The sequence below is a fragment of the Lepisosteus oculatus genome, chromosome 18 (genome assembly GCF_040954835.1).
Source record: "Lepisosteus oculatus isolate fLepOcu1 chromosome 18, fLepOcu1.hap2, whole genome shotgun sequence".
In the NCBI taxonomy this organism is placed as follows: domain Eukaryota; kingdom Metazoa; phylum Chordata; class Actinopteri; order Semionotiformes; family Lepisosteidae; genus Lepisosteus; species Lepisosteus oculatus.
Genome location: NC_090713.1, coordinates 1,103,251 through 1,109,250, shown reverse-complemented (window position 1 = coordinate 1,109,250; position 6,000 = coordinate 1,103,251).

The following is a 6,000-nucleotide window of genomic DNA, read 5'->3' as shown; positions in this document are numbered from 1 at the left end:
GGCAGCTGTGTGGTGTGACGCAGTGGTGGCCTGGCATGGTGAGGTGCGCTGCCAGCTGTGTGGTGTGACGCAGTGGTGTTCATCAGGCACAAGTTCATCAGTGAAAAGACCACTGGCATTTTTCCTTCCCCCTACATTCTCAGAGCAGAATCGAATTTAATATTAGCATAATTTATTACAGTGCTAAGTTTAATATTTTTTATTTACTAATAGTTTATGCTAACACCTAACTTTTTTAACGTGAGAAGTACTAATGTAAGTACCTACTGTACTGTACTTAAGTACTACCATAAGAAGTACTGCTGTATGCAACAAAAAAAAAGGAGTGGTGAAACAGCCCTACTCATACAGTATCAGTATCAACAGACATTGTATCAGTATCAGTTCTTGCTTTGTGCTGGGTTTAGGAGTTTTCCAAACATAGTCTTTCAGCTAATGCCATACCATCCTTATTGGATTTAAATCTGGAGATTCGGCTGGAGTTTTCACCCAGTTCACTCGTTCTGCTATAAGCCTCGCCCTTGCTGCTGTGTGTTTCGGATCGTTGTCTTGAAAGAGACTGTGCCTTGATCCAATGTGCTCCCTGATATATGGGGCGGCATGCTGTGTGACCCCGACTTCCTCAAAGAATTCCCGATCCATAATTCCTTCGAAATAAAATTGTTTTTCAAGCAATGTAATGCAAGGTGCTTTCTAACGTTTGGCAATGTGTTTTTTCTCGAAATTTTGTTTCGAGAGACTAGATAAGTAATTCAAGTGTTTATGATATGTCACTGTTGTGAATGTCTGTGGAGTGTATCTTATTAGCCTGTCCTGACTGGTGGAGCTCATCCAGCTGTGTCTGGATATCTTGGTCAAATATTCGGGTAGTATGTTTTGTCTGTTTAGGGTTCTGTAGCATTCCACAGGGCTGGGCAGCTTGTTCCCCCCTCCCTCCCCTCTCTGTGTACAGTAGAGCCTCCTGTCCTGGCTGGTAGAGCTCATCCAGCTGTGTCTGGCTAATATTAAAGCCAGTACTTTAATATTGTTTTCTGTATGTTTATCAATAGTGGGTATTGCCCTAATTCGGTCCTGCACCCGTTGTTAGGTGTTTTTTAGGTGTTGTTAGGGCTTCTACCAAATATGAACACATGGCTTTAAAATGTATACAATTGTAATATTTCCTTTTTTCCCATTGAAAGTATAACATATGTGGTGTGAGAAAGAGGTCCTCATTTAATTGCATGAAACTCTGGCACTGGCGCAACAAACTGAACAAAGTTCAAGGGGGTATACGCTTTCTGTAGACACTTTATTTCCTCTTTTTCCATACTTTAAGAAATGATTTGGGAAACCTGTGGGACACTGGAGGTCATTATACATGAGCCTCTTTCTGCACCTTTTAAGCCATTGAAACCTAGTTGCCTTGTTACAAGGTCTAATATTACAGTAGGTGTGGTTTCCGACTCCTAATTTCTGAGAATGATCAAATTGGGGAATAAGTTGTAGGGAATACCACTCTTGCACTTCTAAGAAAAGACTATCTCAAATGAAACTCGCTATAGAAAGACATCTTGTTGAAAAATTCTTTATTTTTTGTCATTTCTAAAGAAAAAACATTCATCAAGTCCTTCACAAATGTTTTGTTTGTGACTTTCTCTGTTGTTCCCTTTCACACTCAACTGAACTATGTGTTATGTCTTGTAAACGTAATCAAACATTTCACTTAGGTGTGTGGGTTAACACAAACCCATATTGTATGAAACATTCAGTTTTTCATTCCCGTTTTTTCTAACAATTGCATCCATGCTAGGACTACAGTAAACAACACTTTTTACGAAAGTAAATGAAATTGTTCATTAAACAAGACAAATTGTTTTTAATGTATGCAATACGACGACACTAAAAACAACACTGAAACTTTTTATTGAATACTGTACGAGATTGTGCATATTCAATGGATTTCTCCTGGTGCTTTTTTTCATCAGTCTTTTCATATTCTTGTTCTCTACTCAGGTGTCTCCTGTTCCTGTGGTGATGTCTGCTGTACACACATGGTATCATACACTTGAGCAAAGTGTGATACCACCGTTTGTTCTTCTCCTAAAATAAAGATGAACATTGACAAAAGTCAGAAGCACTCTTTTCTTTGACAGACGAACAAACAATGCAAGAATAACCATACTCTCTGTTCCTTACTCATTTCTACCTACCTGTTTGACCACTTTGTCTGCTTCAGTCAGGACAGGGTGCTGGGGCTGACTCTGAGCAATCTGAGAAGAGCTCTCTGTGATCTTCTCCCCTACAGTGGCTACATTGTACTCTGTTTGAAATCCAGGTATCGCCTCCGGTAAGTTCCTCGGTCCTTTTTGGGACTTGAAAGGGTAGAATCATTTTGTGACTACATTTCCTTGTCATGCACTGATATGTTCTGGTTTGTGTTCGATTACTGCAGGCGTTCAAGTACTTTCTTTTTGTTCTAGACTGGCAGTGTTTGAGATGGTAGGAACTTGTCGTATTCTCAACTTATTTTCTCTATGAGACTCTGAATGCTCTGTAAACATACTATTTTAGCAATTCTTAGAAATCTGAAAGCAGTGTTACCTGTATCATTTTTTGTCTTTGTAGTAGTATTGCAGCTCCAACATCAGCACTTAAATAATGGTTTGTGATGTTACTTGTCCTTGGAGTTAGTATACTCTTGAGAAGTCAAGAGAAATCTTACGTAAGCATTAATTATGTTTCACTTTTGCAAGCAAAGTACGTGTCAAGTACTTTGAAGGCATTTGTTGATACTTTTAAGCACTTTCGTTGATTATTATTATCCTTCAATTAGTTATTACAAGTCCAACATTCTCTACATGATCTCACTCCATATTCAGAATGTGGGAATACAGTTGTTTTAAGGAAATGCCACTGAATAGATAGTAGCTGCACTCTACAAAGATGAATTTGCTAATTAATCAGTCAGGGACACAGCTTATACTTCAGTAGTCTTAGATCATGTAATGATGATTATTGTACTTTATAACTAGCAAAATCCCCATATCCTGTTCATTGCCCCTTTTTCAGTTATGTGGATTGACTTATCCCTGAAGTGGTTAATTCTCACCTTGACATCTCATAGAACAACTGAATCTCTACCAAGGGTGAATGTGTCCTTCCTCTTAATGTCTAAAAGAAAAGGTTAAAATTCATTGAAGCAAAATGCAACAACCCAAAATGTTGGGGAGGTCGTTTCCACAGTTATTTCATATGACAGTGCTTGGAGTGAAACTACATGACCATGGTGAAGAAGAAAAAACACTTTACCTTGTTCCTCCTGACTGATGTCCTTATGCGTGTTTTGCACAGTTGAGCGTTTTGTGTCTTGTCGTCTGTGTAGGCAACAGCCCTCTTCCCTGGGATAGAACTAGATGATATTTAGACACGTTAATTTGACTTCTCCATTGCTCACATTGATGTGGATATGATTATAATGCTCGGTTTTGTGGGCTTCCCAAGAAAACAATAAATCCCTTACTACTTGTTCGAAATGCAGTAGCACAGATCCTAACAAATACAAGAAAGAGAATATCATTCCTGTTTTGAAAAAACTTCACTGGTCACCTGTATTATCTAGGATAAATTTGAAAGTTCTTTTACTTGTTTTTAAAGCTTTAAGCGACCTAGCACGTCTGTACCTTACTGAATGTCTGTCTTCATATGTTCCTATACGTGACCTGAGATCTGCACATACTGGCCTACTGCAAATACCACATGTGAAATGCAGAAAGAGTGGAGAGGCTGCTTTTTGTTTTTATGCTTCTAAATTATGAAACTCACTTCCACTTTTTATTAGGCAGTCAAGCTCGGTACATTGTTTTAAAAAACATTTGAAAATGTTGCTTTTAGTTAAAGTGGTTCTTTGTTCTTTCTATTTCTGTTTCTTTTTTTAGTTCTCTTTAATTGTTCTTATTTTATTACGACTTTCCTAATTTGTATTTATTTAATTGACATGTATGTTGCTTTACTGTATTGCTGTATTTTCCTTTACAACTGAAAGTATATCTCTCAATTTTAATATTTTATTTTTACGCTTGGTTTTTAAAGCACCAAAGCACTATTTGCATGAAAGGTGCTCTATAGATAAAGTTTATTATTATTATTTTTAATATTATTATTATACTTTGTTACATTTTTGGTTAGGACAAAGATTCTAGTAGAGGTGGCCTCTTTTACCCCGTTCCAAAAAATTGGAAAACTACCTTCAGAATACACTGACAATGACCATCTACTGTCTCCTCTAACTGTGTATTGTCATCATGCATATCTTGTGTATTATTTATTGTAGTTGGTTTTGTCATTCTGTAAAGAAGCCACCTTTCAAGGCACTATATAAAATAATGTTTGTTATTATTATTTACATTTTTCATAGTTAAATCTGGCGAAGAGTCTTAAGAGAATATCAAAGAACACGTTGCTCTTACCTTTCCATTCCAAGAAATGCCCTCAGCTCGGATTGCAGAGATTGACCTCTCTGTCTCAAATTCTGAGAGACATAGACTCGATTGAAAAATGACCATTTCCTAAGATTCACATAACATCACCAGTCAACATTTGCCACTTGACATCAATAGAAACCATAGAGTACATGACATTTCCAATCAGTTTTCTTTCAAGGTACAATACCAATCGCCTTGCCAGAAGAGTTATACTGCGGTAGATAAATATTACAAATGTCAGATACACGCAGAGTTGTTTGGATTACTATGAAAAGATTGGCAAATATATTTATGTTCATTATATTTCTTGGAGTAACAGAGCTAAAGAGAAAAAAATACTTACCTTTTTCTCTGCAGACAGGATCGCAAGGGATTCCCTTATACTGGGTTCCTATGTAACAAATAATACATTATTCAAAAAACATGATATTTCTCTGTCCATTGGCAGCATGATTGTTTATCATTACAGTTTTAGTTAGCTTTAATTTTGTAAACCCCAAGTAAACATAGTTTGTGCCTTTCTCTGAACTTTTTGGCATTTCAATTCAGTTGTTTGTAAGCTTATTTTACAGTTGCTAGGTTGATGAAGTTCCTGAACTGTGCAGTATTTCTTTTGGGTTTGGTGCGAATCATATTCTAGCGGTTGGGGGAAAAAAGCACAGGTGCCATCCCACCATTAAACCCTGAAACTTACCTTAGCCGATTCTTCAACTAAACCAGACATGTTAACTAAGTGTTACAGTATGTTTCAAAGTGTGTATTTTAGCAAACACAACTGAAGTTCTGTTGTCTCCTTGGAGACACCTGGAACTGGTGTGATGCTGGTTCTATGACATCATTCGTTCTAAATGTAAATGCAGGTATTGGCACAACTTAGTAAATTGATGTAAAGTTATGGATCCATTTATGATTTTCACTCAGTTTGAAAGAGTTCCTGTCGTGTGGTTAAACTTTGTGTTACTGAGGGTTAACTGGGGTTCTGGCTACTAGTTAGGCTTGGTCATTCAGTCATCTGGTTCATGAAATAGGAAGCTAAGAGATCTGTGTTTTAGTTTTACTGTTTGTTTTTGTTCCATAGAATAAGAAATGTTTCATTAATATTAGTAATAGAGTAGCTGTTTCTCTAAACAGTGTGTGTCAGTTTGCACTGCAGGTGTGCCAGGTAGAGACCATTTAAGAACCCAAAAATATGCTGTCATTTACTGCCGTGGCTAATTTCTGTTAACCTTGTCTCTCACTCACTTTGATGAGCAAAATGTTCATACATAAAGCATACATTTCTGATTGGTCAGAAGAAGCTTCTTAACATATAAGGTATAAAGAAAGTCAGAAAGTTAGGCACTTAGGTCAGCCTTAGGCAGTTAACCAAGACCATAATCCGATAAGAAGCTATTCCCTTTCATGTTGCTAAATCACATGTAGGATACATGAGTTACACCTCCACTTAAGAGACCTTAAAGAGACCTTGGCCAGCCAGGAGTGTAGAAAACCGTAAAACAGTTCTTGAGGACCTAATTGTTAACTCTTAACAGGCAAA